Source organism: Camarhynchus parvulus, chromosome 3 (assembly GCF_901933205.1).
Source record: "Camarhynchus parvulus chromosome 3, STF_HiC, whole genome shotgun sequence".
Lineage (NCBI taxonomy): Eukaryota > Metazoa > Chordata > Aves > Passeriformes > Thraupidae > Camarhynchus > Camarhynchus parvulus.
In genome coordinates, this window is record NC_044573.1 from 3,003,232 (window position 1) to 3,020,782 (window position 17,551).

The window sequence follows — 17,551 nt, forward strand, 5'->3', positions numbered from 1 at the left end:
TCTGACATGGAAAAATTGTGTTAGTTCTACAGAGAAAACGCAAGGATATTTGTCCTGCTAGACAATATAATAGGCTGGTGCATCATCAGATTACAATGTCATTTCAAAAACCTTGAATACAAATAATGTACAGTGGGGGAAATGTTGGTACAACCTCCCTTAATTCAGTAGCCTTGAATTCACATGTATTTTTTTGCCTGTGCTTTTTTATTCCTCTCCCCATTATAGTCTGTAGAACACTGCTAGGAAAAGGCAAAGGTATTTTATATTAAACCCATCTCTTTTTGTTTGTTCTTATGTTATTCTTTGAGAATAGCCTATATGGACACTGCAGGATAAAATAACATAAAATCCATGGCTTCCAGTTTTTCAAAGAGCTGAATACACCCAGAGCCCCAGTACACTGTATTCCATATGTGAATACAGAGCAATTTATTTGCACAATTGCTTAATTTTGATTCGCAAGTCAAAGCAACGCGTTCTGCAGGCTCCGGCATTCACACAGGAAGAATTTTAATTTTTCAAATCTTTTTTAAACGAGTTGGTCAGGAAATTTTCTTAAAAAAAAAGAAAAAAAATAAAAGAAAAGGGAATGTTTCCCGCTGTACTTTAGACCAAAGAACACCGCCTCAGAGACAAGACAAAATTTCATTATTATGCGCATGGGAGCAATAAGATTAGCTCCTATTGCTGCCCCTAAGGTGGAGCAGCAGGAGGAACCAATGGGACGATGCTAATGTGTATGTTAATAGTATTCTCCTCCAAGAAGTTGGGATAATTAAACATGTACCATCTCTTTAAGACAGAACTGCACACATTTTCTTCGGATGGGTGTTTACAAGATTTCCAATTTCAGGTCACAGCCATTTCTGAGATTGCTTAAGAAAGAGATGGGAATAACTTATCTTATTCATGTATTCAAAGAACCTTATAAAATGTGCAAAACATAACAGTTTTAAGGGGCAAAACATGCATCTTGCCTTGACAGACCTGCTTTGTTATGTGTAGTGTTGTACACTGACCTAATATATTGAACATTTTAAGCTAATATACCTTGTAGGAACCAGCCTTTAATGTGATGGATTTTATAGTATCTCATTAGGGTGTGTTTATATAACCTGATACTAAACACATTTTCAGATTCATGTTCCTTATTAAAATTGTGAGCTGTATTGATTTTTAGTTGAACAGCAACAGAGACATTTTAATATTAGGAAAGGCTGCTCTGAAGTTATTTTCACAGATCACAACTACTGTGACACAAACAGTGCACATATCTCTCATCTTTCTTTACAGCCTCAATTAGAAGAATCAGGATGTGTTACCCCACCTGCTTTTCTATTGGTTGAGCAATTCTCTGCCTCCATTTACAACGCCAAAAAGCATTTTTATTCATTGCTTTGGGGGGGTGTTATTTTTAAATATACATTCATGACAAGCTCCCAAACAGTATTTATATTTTTCCTTCTAAAGAACCGTGTGTTTTTAAAAACAAAATACCTTAATGCATCTGCTTTTCAAGTTTCCATAACAAACTGAGCAGCTACAGCAGTGTTTACTCTGATACAGCACACACAGAAACTTACCATTCCGAGCAATGTACAAAAAATAATGACTTTCCCATCCTAATGTCTCCATTTTGTAAACCAGTCTTCAAAGGTAAATCTAATGTCAGCAATAAATAGAGTGGCTCCAATATTTCTCTGAGGAGTCACAGGGAAATAATGATCTTTGAGGCACTGTAAATAGTTTAAATTATTGGAAGGTCCTTGTAGGAAATGAAATACGAGGATTAAAAAAAAAAAAACAACCAAACTCGATTTCTCTATTGTGAAGTTAGGGCATTTGGAGGGAGCCCAAATTTTAAACGCAAATATTTAGAGAGAGAAATTATCGCTTCTGAGACAAGCAAATCATACACTTATTCCTGACTCTTATTGATTTAATGAACTGCTTGTTAATAGAACGCTGCTTGGAGAAACAAAGAACAGCCGTGGAAGAGTGAGTGTTCCTTACATTCCTGCAGTTTTAAAACCAACCTCTAAGTCTTCAGCAGGGAAAAGGCTGGAAATTAAATTGCAGCACATAGGAACCACCAGATTTAATAGAGCCACTTGTGCCATTTAACCACACCTGTTACTTGTGCTACAGCACTGCAGTAGCAGTTCAGGAATCTCCAGTAAATTGGTATATTTGGCCTAAGAAGTTTTAGGTCTGAACTGGGTCTCAGAAAGTAGATTTCCTTTAATTTTGCCCCTGGCATGCTATTCATTATTAAACATTAAAGTTGTGTCAATTACTTACTTCCATAGTTGATTATTATCCTGGTTATTCTACCAGCTAATCAACGCTTCTCTAACACATGTCTAGCGGTGACTTTGAATTGATGTACAGAATATAATTATTTGTGCAAATTTCTTTTGTTTCTTGTTAACCACTGAAATTGGTTAATTACTTTAATCCCCACAACCCCTCAAAAAGAAAGTATCTTGATTTACCAATTTATTTTTAATCAATATTAGGTTGAGCTTTGAAAGCTGACTATTCAGCCAATGTAAGACACTGCAATGAGAGGAAAAAAAAAATATATTTTCTACATGTCCTTTAAAGCAGAATGAAAACACCTTCATCTGAAAGACTTTGGTAGCTTTATCAGATCCAAGGCTCTTCCTTTGAGGTGTAATTATTTTACCATTATTACAAGCGAGGCTTTTAACAGAACAGTCATTCCCTCTATTTAAGCAGTAAGTTTTATAATTTATTACAGCTCTTTGGTCATCAACTCGCTATACAAACAGTCGGTCACCAGTGACCAATTACATTAAGGTTAAGCAACATAACTTTAAATTAGAAATAAGCTAATGTATCTTCATCAAGGGCCTGCTGTGTTTTCAGTGCTGTTTATGAGATGATACTAAATGTGGATATGGAGCACGCTCACTGGGACCAATTCCTATCGGCCTGAAAATGGAAAAGTCTTGAGCCTGCTCAGGTCCAGAGCTAATTAATGGGATAACATCTGCTTTACGCATTCTGCTGGAGTAATTTCTATCAACTTCACTGGGAAGATGCATGGGAAACTATCAGAGAAATAAGTATCTATGCTGAACCATATTAATCTGTAGTGAGTCTGGAAATAGGAATTTCAATTCTCCTATTATCCTAGGGATGGGCAGAGGGGGAGGACGAGGGCACAGGGCTTGTTTCTCGGCTGATCCAATTTCTGTGTTTGTAACAGATTGAGTTCTGTTTGCATGCATACACTTGCACACACAGCAACTGCACGGGGCTGGCTTTGTCTCTGGGCTGGGGGGTTTTAAAGGACACTGCAGCAGCTGAAGATGACCACACTCCTCATGCAACAACCAGCTTCATACAGAAGGTGCTTAAGTGGTTTTGTTGCATTACTTAAAACCACAGCAGGAATGGCTAAAGAAAAAAAAATACAGTACTGTAAAGCAGGCTGCAAAAGGGATAAGACACATTTCATTTTATCAGCCTGTGGACAAGGTGCAGGGGTGCAAAGAGCCAGGTACCAAATAAGACATGAAGGGAACACTGGTCACCACAAAAAAACCCAACAAACAACCCAACCAAAAAACAAACAAACAAAAAAACCCCACAAAAAACCCCACCAAAAAACAAATAAACAACCACACAAACCTCCTACTGAAACCTCCTCGACTTCAAAATTCAGGCTCACTTTCACCTGAATTTGATCACTTTGTCCAAAAATCACTGGGCAATTTTAACTACAGCAAGGTGCTTAAAACTGCATTTTGCTTGTGAGTTTTCCTGGTGAAGTCCTGTAGGGCAGAGAATCTGACTGCTGAGGAGAGACATTACATTTTTATGCATGTATGCTTTTGTCTGCCTGTGCCTACAGATATGTAAAATGTATGAAATTAATGTCCTTTTAAAAATGTCTATACTGGAAACACATGTATATGTTCCTACAAAACATATTTTTACCTAAAAATATCTACAAATATTCATGACTGTGTGTGTATGCTCAGAGAGAAAAAGCCAAAACAGAAGCAGGTAAATGTCTGAGTGGCAAAACCAGAAAGAATCATAATGTTTTCTTTATATTATTATTATTGTCTAAGCTATGATTTACAGGTTTAATTCTTTCAAGCTAATGCATACAAATGAATTGCACAGAACAACAAAAAAGGAGGGAGGTCCTCACAATAAAAAAATTCCATCAATAGTCATTCACCTTTACCTAAGAGGTTATGAGTTCATACGTCAATTCTATGGAATATTTCTGTAATTTGTTTGCCATTGTGTACATTCTATGTATTTGTTTGCTACGAGGTATTGAAACATTCAGGCTATTGGGAATTAAATGCTTATTTGACTAACAATCCTTATCTGTAAATTAATGGTATAAAACAGAGTTTTCTAACAGACTGTCACTCACTTTTCTTTAAGGAGATACTACTGAGACAGGGTTCAAGGTATTCCAAAGAACTCTGACTTCCTAGGCTTCAGGGGGAAATACTACTATTTACCTGATGTTTTTAACTCTCTTACATAATTGTGCAAATTACTGACATGGAGCAGCACCTGCTTTTGTCACATGCAAATGACAACTCCCCAATTCTTCAGGAAGGAGCAGTGCAAAGCCAGAGTGGCTTTATTCTGAACTTGTGTGCAGGTGTCTGTGGGGAGGAGGGAGCACTGTGAGCAAAGGAACTGGATTTAAAGACTCACATATTGCAAAATTCCTCTGCGATCCATCACATTTGAGAGCAGAAAACGCATTTGATTTTTAATTTGCTTAAGCATGCAAGATGGCTCACTTCAGCAGCATTGCAATTTTCTGATTTGTGGGCAGGATTCACAGACAGCACACGGCTACTGTTCTTTTCCTTTCTCCTGGAACTGTGCCATGAGGCACCACGGTTGTAACAGGGGTGAATCCTCAATTCTGTTCATCTCTCCCCCCTCTCAAAGTTATTTGAACCCTTATTTTCCTTGAGGGGCTCATTCAGCTGTCCTAATATGTATACAGTGATAATATAGTCATACGCATAATAAAAAAAGAGCTTCAAAATTATAGTCAGCTTAGTAATAGTGCAGTGCTGTGCTGGAGTGATTGGCAACTGTTGATCCAATTATATAACTGGTTGCTTCTTAAAATTCAGGGATATGAGACTGATATATAATGTGCTGTAAAGTGTAAAAGAACTGGACAGGAAATAAGGCGGGTTGAATTTTTTCGTGCTTTGATCAAATTAGAACCAGGTTGATGAAAGGAAATGCCTTGGGTTCTCTGCTTGAAGTTTTGTGTTATACAAAAGGCTCTTGAAATGATCAATTTTGCACATGTCACTCACAAGTTTGGAGAGAACCAGTGCCTGTGTCTGCCAGGGAGTCTCTGCCACAGCTCCCTCCAAAGCCAGCCCATGCTGGACACAAGGTTTAACTGAGATACTCCGAAACGGAACCCAGGAGCCGAAGGAGGCACGATCACAAATCACAGCAATACCCCAAGTTTGCAGGTTTGTTTTTCAGGTCTCTGCTCAGCCCTTTGACTCAAGAAACACAGATCAGGAAAGACAGAAAAGGGTCATCTGGTGAATCCCTCAGAAATAAATGCAGGATTATCTTTGCTGCTGTTCTTTTAAGCATTTATCTGGCTAACTCACTAACTAGCTTTCATCCATTGTAACCCTCTGCCTGTCCCCTGCTTTTAAAACAGCCACTATTATTTATGAAGTGCTGTAGATGTGCAGTGAGAAGCACAGGGACTTTTTGCTCTTATTTTTCCTTGAGGACAACTTAAAAGGAGAGAAAAAAGCACCTATGAAAAGGCACCTTGCAGGTAAGGCTGTGGTTCTTCTGTCGCTTGGTCTGTCTCTGAAGAATGACTCCATAGTGGTTAGGCCTGTATGAGACACAACCTCTCTGGTACTTTTCTGGGATCAATCCCTCTGTACCTATGTGCAGCTCAATGTAGCGATTTAAATCCCACCGTTTCAGTCTTAATGCATTAACATTTCAGCACTCCTCAAACACATCCTGGAAATCTGCCTCCTCCTCATAATTCTTATCCCCAAATCAGAAATTGTGGAAGATTTGAAGTGAGGCACCCGAGTCCAGTACACATCCACACCTCTGTCAAAAATACAGTATTCTGATTTATTAATAAATTCACTTGGGGGGGAAAGAGGAAAGTAAGGGGAAAATATATTACATTCCCAAGCCAGAGTGCAACAAAGTCCCTGTGATACTCACTGTACAGGGAAGGGGAGAGCTACTGAAGGAGCCACCAACATCAAAACCTGCTGAATTCCTGTTACCCCCAGGATAAAACCTGCACGGAAACTCTTTTGTTTTGGCATAATTCCCTGTGCAAGGCACGCCTCCAGAAAGCAGGGCTTCCAGAAATAATATCCCAGGACCGGGAGCACCGAGGAGCCAGGGCAGTAACCTTCACCCAGGCCTTTCAATTCAGTTTTGTGTGAATTACAGCAAATTGCTGTGTGTGCTTGTGCTGGACGCAGAGCTGTTGAAAAGCTGCTCATTTCCCCACCAAAGCAGCTCTTTGGGAGTTGATTGGTGTTCCCCAGGAACTGAAACACAGCACAGCATTGGAAATTACAGGACAGCACAGTGCAATTTCACTAAGGATGCACAGGATGTTATAGGAATAATATTTTTCAGAGTTTCAAGACTGAAGTTAAAGAAGCTCTTTATGATTTGCATGTGAGATGCTGCTCTGCTCTAGTGGCAGACACTCCCCAGAGCCCAGGCTAATAAGCAATAATTGATAATGGAGAATGGGATAGAATGGGAGCTCCTCCAGGCTCCCTGCCCAGGGCCCCCTGACCCGCTGTGGCACTGGCTGTGGCTGCTCATCCCAGAGCTGTGGATGGAGTGGCACAGCACATTCCAGGGAATGGCACCAACCTGGCTTTGCAGTTTCACTCCTGGAAAACCACTACATCACAACAACTTACACTATGAAAACATCCAAACAGGGGAAATGAACATACTTTAAATAATAGCTGATTTCAATTATTTTTCTAAACGTTTGTTTTTCTTTTTTTTTTCCCTTTTGTTTTTGTTAGATCACACTTAATATGATTCCACGACACCAATGCTGGGGATGAAATTGAAAGCTATATTCTTCTAAATGTGTTCCCAACATCCCATTTTTTACAGAGCTGCCAGGGGCTATTCTGCATTCCCACAACGGCTACAAATGTAACATATTGTTTTGCAATAAAAATTAGCTATAAAAGTGTGAAAAACGCCAGAGATCCAAATGTGAGAAACAAGAGAAGGGGGTACGGCTTTCGCACACTTTTAGTGGACATTTTATTTATTTTTCAAATGGAGTAGACATATTTATAGCTACTGTATTTCAATTATCTCTAATTTCACACATTTTATGCAGATTCTAGGCATTTTAATTGCAAATGAGGAGGGAACTTATTTTTAAAAGTGGAGCAACACAACATTTCAGATCTCAATTTTAATTCCAAATTTATCCACATCGCTGTTAAAAACTTTTAAAACCTCATTTACACTGTGACTTAAAATTAGGTGCGATTTCAAACAAAAACAAAAACAAAAGACCTCCATACCTATGAGTTAGAGCGCCAAAACCTCTCTCACACATTTTCACATCTTTTCTTTCTGAATTAAAATTTTTAGGTAGGAAAGTTTGGGAAGCTGAAATGACATTATTAATCGTTGACACATTATTTCAACAAGAGTCAGTAATTTAATAGTATTGTCCATAACTGATGAAAATTAATACATTACCCACCCTATTTTCTCTTTCTGTCTCTGTGCCTCCAATAACCCAGGGCATGGGTTATTAGCTCAATCCCTGCTCAGCCGTCACTCAATGGGAAATTCTTCCAAGGGGATAAAACACAGCTCAGCCTTTGGCTGGATAAAAATTCCCAGTGTACACTAAAAGCATTAGTGACAAATGCTGCTCTTTTCCAAGTGGTATTCCCGGTAGCTTACTCCTATGGAACGCTAATAAGCTAAATAAAATGTTTGTGACAAATTCCAAGCCACCTGAACCCGTGCTGATCTGAAGCAGGGACAGTTTTCCAAAGGAACCTAGAGCACCAAATGAACCTAACAGGTTTAAAATCACACATGTGCCCACAGAGCCTTCTAGGATGGGAATCACTGCTTGACTTCATACTAGCCAGTGGAATAGATCTTTAGAAGTTCCAACTACTTACTGAAAGGCATGAAATAATTTTATTATAAATGGAAATTTACTGTCTGGAGCATGTGGAGTTTTTCTCTGCTTTCTTTCTATTTGGTAATTTATTTAAATGCATTCAAAAATGCATTCAGAAAATGAGACATAGCACTTTGGTTAAGACATCTGTATTTCAAACCAACATCTTCAGAACTGTGAGCAGCTCTGTTAATAGTCTTTTTATTTGATTAGGGTAATCTGCTGCTGTGCTGTGTTAATCTTTATCCACTACCTTTTAACCAATCAATATTTTAGGGTTATAGATTTGGAAGGTAGGCGAAAATTTTGTAGATAAACTCTCTAGGCACTGCTGACATGGTATGGTTGCACATTTAATATCTTTTCTGAGGATTCACAACTCCAGCAGTGTAAGAATCTGCCCAGGGTTAAAAAAAAAAAAAAGTTAAACCTTAAATTTTCAAAGCTGTACGCGGGGACTTGGCCACCTGCCTCCTATTAATGTCAATGAAAATTTAGAGGTAAGAAAAGCAATGTCTTTTCCCTCAGATCATTTCTGCTTTGAAAGGAACCAGAGAACAAGAGAGAGGAAATTAAAAGCAACTTCGTACCACAGGCCGACACCAGCCAGGCCTGTTGGTGAGGCAGGAACAGTACAGAGGCAAAACATTTGTTCACTAAAGGAGTGAGCATCTCCACACATATCAAAAGAGCCAGGTATGAAAAGTTCAGAAGGAAAAAAATTAGATTTTCTGGTTTTAAAATGTCATTAATATATATCTTTTTTAATTCTGCTCAGCTGAAATTATCTGTTGCTTACGATATTAATTTTGCTGCAGATAAAATTAGTTGTCAGACCTCTGTTTATGGCCTAATTACCTTTTCTAAGGAAAAAAAAAGGGCAGGAGAAATAAAAGAAAGAACAATAAAATGCAGTAATCTACTTTCCAGCAAGAGGGGCTCCTAGCGATGTGTTACCTGCATGGACTTCACTAGAGCCATGCACGTGTTTCATACACATAAAAGCAGATTTACTTGGGCTGTTCTGCCCATCTGGGCAGTGCCAGCTTCTGCCTGCCCTCATTTCCGTGCCTGGGGACAGGCAGGACAGGCCAAATCACCCTCAATAATTTCTAGAGAACTGAGCATCTTGCAGTAATTTGAGATCCTTCTAACAAGTCAGGAAATGTGAAGGCAACATCTTGAAAAAAAGGCACTGTAAATTACTAATTTCCTCTCAAAATGTTTCTCCACTTTGCTTCCAGCTTTGGAAAAGGTAAATGGATTTTTCATTGGTTAGACGTGGGTGGCAGGAATGCCACTGCAAAGCATTGTAAAAGAAGACTTGTAGAGACTAAACCTTGTGTTACAGATGTCAGAACCAGCACATTTTGGTCATGTCTCAACCCAATTCTTCAGCAAGGAGCAGAATGACAAATACTGAATATTTCTTAATAGCTCTTCACATTATATGAAGTTCAAAATTTAAATTAATTTATACAGTATTCCTGTTAATCGAGTTGGAGCCTCAATGCCACCTCAATTGCAGTTCAACCTGGCACAGCTTGGGCACAGCACAGACAGAAGGTGAGCAAGCCTGACCTCACACAGAGGCTGCCCTTTGAAGTGTTCTGAGCAGCACTGCCATGAGATCTGCCTGGCTGCATTTTGGAATACATTTGACAAACAAAAAAATTTGTATCTCTGTTCATTTCACAAGCTATAAATGTCTCTTTCGTGGTAGGAGAAATCCTGCTCCCAGGAAGTGATCCTAATCTAATCTGACACGCGGTATTTGTAACCCTACTTTAGTGTCCCAGCCTATTTACAGTGTTTACATAAAACCCCCCGAAATCTCCACATTCCCTGAAAAGTTAATCCAGTACAAATATTGACTGGCTGTCAATTGAGCATTATTGACTTGCTCCAGGACTGTGCTTTATTGCCTTAACTGATGAAACTTGTTTTCTTTGCTAAACTTAATTTCTTTTGGGCCCCCTTTGGATGAAATGCCATTTCTGAGCCTGCTCCTCCTCCTCCCACAGCCATGGGGCCGCCTCTCCCACCGAGCTGGAGTGGTGGGACAGCCTCAAGCTCTGCAGAAGGAAGGCAACAAACCCACTCTGTATTCTACAAAGAAGACCTGGTCCAACACCAGTCCTATCTCCTAGAAATATTTTGTCCACACCAGCTCCAACACATTTTCCTCCTTTGCTTATACAGAGATGTGTCTCCAGTAAGGCTGGAAAGGGGCTGTGAACCCTTCAGCGAGGTCTGTGAAAAGCAAACTGATTACCAGGAGCTGAAATTCTCACTCTGCCAGTCTATAACCTTCACTGGGAGGTGGTGGTGAGGTTTTTTTTTAAGGAATTCTGAAATTCTAAAAGCTAAAAACCTTGGATGTCTTGCATCTGTTTATCAGGAATAGTACAAATCAGCTTGTCCAGAAGCCAAAGTTCATGAAACACACACACTCATCATGTTTTGAACACCCAAGAAAACATTATTTATCATTTCATTTTTTTAAATCTGTGGTCTCCAGATACTGCAAAACAGAAACCAAAAATAGCAACTTTCACAACATTCCCTGATTCTGCAACAAATTCCATCAACCATTCTAAGTTCTGATCCGCAGGTCAAGTGAGACTGACAATAAATCTTAGGAAGGATTTGATATCGTTAAGCTGCAAAACCCAAAAATCCATTACAAAAGATTTATCTGAACGTATAAAGAACGAACCCAAAACGTTTCAGTCAGCGCGGGGAAGGACGAAAGGGTGCCATGGCAGCCAGGGGAGGAAGGGGAGATCCCAAATGACCAAAGGCAGTTACAAAGCTTGTACTTCTCTCTGATCTCACAACAACATTTAGGAAGGAATTTGCCCAAAAAAATGCAGTTACCACAGACATGGGGGTTTGCTTGGGAAGGAATGTACCAGAGCAGGCACTTACAGTTTGCAGAACTCCATCTGCTTCTCCACACAGGGCCACTCCTTCAGCCCCGCTCAGCCCCAGGGCAGGATTTGGTGCCATGATCTGCTCTTTCCTCTGTTCTCATCAGCTGCCTGGAGAGAGGGGCAAGGAGAGGAAAAACCAGGGATGTGTCACATTGGTACAGCTTCATTTGATATTCTTTATAACTTTTCATGTCTGGCTTAGGTGGGGAGACAGTCCAGTCCTTTAATCAAACATTTCCGTATCATCCCTTTAGCAACTGAACAAAGCCATGACAGTTTTGCTCTCAGTTTGCCAACCACATGAGCAAGTTAGTTACTGCCTAGTTTATTTTTTAATTTTATTTTAGCCCATACATGCCATTTTTTCTACAAGACTTCCCTTCTTTTTAAATGAAAGGCTTCTTCTGAACATTTGATAGATGGAGAATCCACCCTATAACACCAGCTATGCCAAGAATGCACCTGTTCTCTGTGAAAATACTTAGGCTGTATTGAATGATGTTAAATGTTAACATCTTCATTAGTCTATAAGTTTTGGGGGTGGGTTGGCATAAGAATGAACAAACAAGAAACCCTGGCCATCACAAATTTTACTTTTTTTAAATTAAATGAGGTTGATGGGTATAAAGACTTGTTTTTAAAGTTTTTCTTTTATCTTTAAAATCCTGCAAATTAATTCAAAGTGTCTAAGCCAGTTTACTTAAGAACCTCCATGCACAGAATTATAGCAGAGTCAGGAAACCCCGGCAATCAAGGCTCCAGGAGACCCCAGATGTATTTAAACCAACCACAATCACACCATTAGCATGAGGTGCAAAAAGTGCCAAAACAAGACAAAAACACTGACAGCCCATATGTTTAAAAGCTTGGGTTTTGCTGTTGCTCAAAATCCTTCCCTCCCCAAATACCTGTACATAATAATAATCATAATCACCATCATCATAAAAAATAAGCCCTCAAGATCAAATAGTCAGTGGTATCTTAAGAGAAAAGAAGACAACAGGCTTAGGAAACCAAATCCTTGTAATAAATAATATATGATGAGTTAAGGAGATGAACTGACAAAGTGGTGCACCTCTAATCTCTCCCCTGCAAGAGAGGGAAGAGTTGAATCACTTGCACAACATTTTTCTTTGAGCATGGTCAGGGGTTGCTCCTCCACTCCAGTTTCTCAACAAATATCATGCTCTACTCATTTCCCAGCCTAAGCTACACATCAGCAGCAGAGCCAGTTTTCACCTGCAATTTTACAGTATCAGAATAAAATTTTGGAACATTCTCTTATTAATATATAATTATTTCAGGGCAGGTTTGACTTGGAGATGAGAGAGTCAAGCCAATGAAGTCCTGCTGGACAGCCAGGGCCACCTCACTCAGGATTCCCAGTTATCCTTTATTCCAAACTTGAAATGACACATCCACCTAAACAGCAATTTTAAATAACAAACTACACCAGGCAAAAAAAAAAATCAAGCAGCATGGCCAAGATGCCAGGCACATAAAGAAAATTAACTGGCCCATATTTCTGAGCAATAAAATCAATGTCACCTTTTTATACCTTCAGCCCCCTTGTCTAATGTCCCTCAGCAGATTTCTGCCAGTGCTGTGCAGCTATTCCTGGCAAGGCAGGGGTAAAAGCCTGTGAGCAAGGACTTCCCACCTTCCACCAGGCCCATCCTTCTCTACTGAACACATCCCTTCAGTTTTTCCTCTCTCAGCTTCACCGCCTGGGAAAAAAGCATCACTAAAACATTCAGGACCTAAAAGCACAGGAGTGCACCAGCTTTTCCAAAAAATATACATCCTCTAAGCAATAATTGTGTGTGACACATCACACAAGAATTTGTTTCGTTAGTCCAAGAAAAATTTCAATGTTAAAGGAGAAAAAAAAGAAATAAAGGAAGACAAAAATAGCGTTTAATCAGTGATAAAGCAGTAGATTTCAAATTTAAAATTAATTCTTTTTTACTTTATTTTGACTTTATTATTATTTTGACTTATTTTAGTACTGCAGAGATTTTTCTACTATGCAACAATCCCCAAAAGCAGCTGTGCCCACAATTTTGTCTAAATGGAGCTGTTACTGGTCAGCAGCTCAGAGGACCACACTGACACAGCTGAGACTCATAATCCAAGTCAAACACACACAAGTAGGAGCACTAAGAAAGTGTAAGAAGAGTATTAAGGGATTAAGAAAATTCTAGAAAAAAGCCATGTCAGTGGCAAATATAAGTAATTGGTTTTCCAAGTTTGACTCTTCTTCAGTGGTGTTAGGGACAACCCCAAAGAGAATTGAGAAATGAGAATATATCTTGCAAAACACTTGTTCACAGCCCAGCACTTTTGCATTAAAATCAACTCACCTCCCAAATCCCTTTTCTCCTACACCACATCCCACATTCATGTTTACCTTTTCTCACTGCTGCTACATATTTTTTCCCTGCTGAAGTGTTTTATTTTCTCACCACAATGAGAGCGGTTGCCAAAACTGTGGCTGGTTTGGCCTTCCCAGTGCAGAGCAGTGGGAAAAGGAATCATCAGCGCAGTGACTGACAGCTATTGCTGCTGGCAAAGGCAGGAACTGCAGTTGGATTTTAAAATGATTTTTAAAAAAGGCAAAAAAAAAAGGCAGGAGAGGAAAAGGGGGGAAGACACCATTTTTTCAGCCCAGCTATTTGAAAGATAATTGCTGTAATTTTGTCTCTCCTCAATCTTCCCACTAGGCAAGCTTACCGAGGAAGGCAAATTTCTAGTTCTTAAAAGTGCTATCATTCACACTTTTCTAGAAGAAGTTTGATTAGTTTGAAATCTACACTTGACCATTACAAAATTCTAGGACGAGAACTAAAAAAATAAAAAAAGTCAAAGAAAGAGAAACAGAAAGACAGACCAAAAAACCCCCAAAGAAAATAATTCAAACCCTATCCCCACTGCTGGAGAAAAGATAAAAAATATTTTCACTTTGTCTGGCACAGGGTTTTCATGTTTTTTAAATTGCTCTGTATTTTCACAGCTTCAGATATTTCTGAAATACGGAATTTGCATTTTCTAGGTGGGGAACACTGCCAAAGTTGTTAATCCCAGGCAGATGTAAAGTTGCACCACTATATTGTGATATGGCTCCTTAAAAACAACCTAAAAACATTAAAAAACATTAAAAACCCACAAAAAACCAACCACCCAACAACCACCACAAATATCCACTAACCCATATGGTCAATAATTGCTGTTTAATAGTCCTCCCATTACAAACCTAAAAAGCAGCAGCCAGAATTACCAGTAGAGTATTAATAAACAGGAATGAGTTAATAGCGCATAAAGACCTTCTAGTGGAACAGTGGGGGAGTTGAATATTCTTTTCTTAAGTCAGCTGTAAGTAATTACTACATGGTGTGCTTCTGACTATTACCATAACAGAGCAATTGGACGTGAAGAATGGATAATAGTATGGACATGGAGGTATTTTTAGAATATCAGCAGTGAGGCAGGTAAATGCCCTACCTGGGCACAAACCTTTAAATAAGTTGAAATAACTTTTCCTAATGACACCTAGCCTGGGCAGATTTTTGAAAAGATCAATCTAATAAATTATTAAAGTAACTTTATAAAGACATGGCTGTGATATGTAAATAAGGGAAACAGCAAAAATATTCCCAGCCGTTCAGCAGGCAGGCAGCACTGCAGTAAGTGCATAATCACAGGTTTCTGTGTTTCCTTTAGAGCAGTGCCTTCCTCTGTCTGAACAGAGACTGTGCTCTGCTCGCCTCCATTGGCTGCTCCGGTGCAAACTCCTACATTGCATCAGGAAGGGGAACTGTGAGTGCAGGAGTTGTGGGGTTTGGATAGCTGAGGTCATCCTCAGTGGTTTAATATATTAATATCTTGTTTTAAGACACCATTGTGGGAGTGTTCAGGGAGACACAGCCCCATGTTCCTGGGACCATCCAGCAGCAAGTGCAGGAGGAGATTTTGCCCATCCACACAACAGATGCTGCCATATAAAACCAGCCTGAGCCTTAATTCAGGGAATAGTAATTTTATAAATGCACTGAAACATAATTTAAAGAGTATTTTGAATTTTTCAGGTCTTTCTCCCGCTATGTTGCTACACAGGGCAGATGTTGATTTTTCAATTTGCAGGTTTGTTAAGCATCATGGAATGTTTTGGTTCTCAATCAAGAATATTCTTCCCAAGTGGTTGCAAAGTCCTATGCCTGAAAATAAATGCATGTCCTTTTTGTTTCTTAGCAGCACGTGTTCTGCATTCAATAGAAGCAGAAAAATAAAACTGATAATGTGATGTATTTGTTGGACCAATATATGCATTTTTAGACTTCAGTTCTCAGAATGCAATGTGTTTCCAGGTTATTGTCTACAAACACAGCCTATATTAGGCAAGAAGCAGTTTCATTCACAGGGTGTCATCCCAACAGCTCTACTCAGAGAAATCTGCACTGTCATGTCCTCGGTGTTGTGTCCATCCACTGAGGTGCCCCATCACAGTCAGCTCCTGATCACCTCATCAAAGAAACAGCCCTGCCCTGGTAACATGAATGGTGAACACTCTGGGCACACACAAGGAATTTTAGGAAGAGGGAATGTTTCTCATTTGCATGCACACCAACAGGTGGGGTAAAATAATTTTGTCTCTGCTAAAGTCAGCAGAGATTGAGCTGCTGAGTTCCCCACAGTATTTCCTATGTTCAACAGCAGTTTCTGACTGATCTGCTGCAGTGGCCTTGGTATCAGTCCTGGATTTCTGTGTAGCAATCAGACAGAGCCACAGAAATCACATTGTGCCACATCCACCTTTGCATAAAGTTGCTGACTTGAGGGCATTTCATCAAGACGGGTTTGGCCCTTTGCAGTCTTCTGCCCCATTAAATCTGAAGATTATGTGTTGTTCTTAGTCACTCCACTGTTATCATAATGGAGAGATGATGTTATAATGCAGGTCAAACAAACAGCTAATTGTTCTTGGGCATGGCTTGAGCAGAAACAGAATGGAGAGGCTGGAGACATTAATAACAGTACTTGGTGCAATTATAATAGATAGCTTCTATCAGAGGATTTAAAATGGCTTTGTGAGCCTTGCAAGCACATTGCTAAGTGTTTTTGATACTCCCATTTGAAAGTGAGACCATCATCTTAAGACCAGGCTGACACATTTAGATGCTGGAGCAGGGAGAATGCAAACATTCCAGAACATAAAGGACAGAAGGCAAGCCTTGGAGAGTCAACTCAGAACCAAAGTTTGAGAGTGTGTTTTTAGACAAACAATCTCAATAAAAAGCAAACAAACAGGCAACTCTGAAAGAATAAAAAAACCCCAACATATGGACTAAAGTTTGGGGGGTTTTGTTTTGTTGGGGTTTGGTGACTTTTTTCCCCAAAATTAAAACAACATATTTGCTACATTGGCACAGAGAAACTCATGTGAGTATTTGGAGCTCTCCAGTCCAGACCAAACTCAGCACATTGCAGGAGCAAACTTTCCAAGAGTAAGGAGTTTCAAACAAAGGACTGACATAACACAAGCACAGAAAGATTTTGGGGTATTTCTGGCAATGCAGACACACTCATACTTAGGCACACATTTATTAGAATATTAAACAACAATACCTCAGGCTATATCCTGTATGGAAAAATTCTATGGAGAGGTAGAGACTTACAGCCTGAAACAGGCAAAGCTGAGAGAGGATGAGAAAAGACAGAAGTCACAAAAATACAGCCAGAGTCAAGGTCACCCAAACTGACTCAGAAACTGATTATGGGCAGAATAAATCTGCAGCTCTGGAGCTGACGTGGGAAGGAAAGGAATAGGGGAGGGCAAGGCAAAATATGAAAAATAAGGTGACTTAACACTGCTGAAAGAGTTTCACCACACGAGAAAACAACACAAAAACTGATCTAAGAAACTGTCAGCCAGGAGTGAAGGCACAGAGTGCACGAGAGCAGGGTAGTTGCAAAGACAAACATTATTCTCTTCCAGTGGACAGCACTGCAAAAATATTATTGCCTAAGCTCTCTGCACCTTTCCATTCCCCAGCCACATTGTTCAGAGGTCTTTCTGTAAAGACCAGGAGGGTTGCAGTCAGCAAAAAGAAGACAACAGAGGCATTAGCACTTGTCTAGGATATTTAAGGTATTTATGGAGAATAGAATTCAATTGTCTAAATTATCAGCCCTAGGGAAATTGTTTTGGAGTTCTCATTCAAGCTGCTACTCAGGATGTATTTTGTCCTTCAGAACAACCTGAAGCCTGTCCTGCCATGTGAATTCTTTGAAAATAAGAGAATAGATTATTTTAAAATGATTCTTCAGGAAGAGTGGGTATATTTTAAAGTTTTCCATTGAGGCACTCTGGCCTTACATATTCCAGTTTAAAACAAAG

At 39.5% G+C, this 17,551-nt stretch overlaps 1 long non-coding RNA gene across 1 annotated transcript in view; it reads right to left on the reverse strand.

Moving 5' to 3' along the window:
* LOC115902263 overlaps positions 1 to 17,551 on the reverse strand; it is a 430,874-nt gene that overhangs the window by 127,372 nt on the left and 285,951 nt on the right. Inside the window, exon 3 of the long non-coding RNA XR_004060604.1 lies at positions 11,153 to 11,265. This is a non-coding gene — a long non-coding RNA (uncharacterized LOC115902263). The remainder of the gene's footprint in view (positions 1 to 11,152; positions 11,266 to 17,551) is intronic.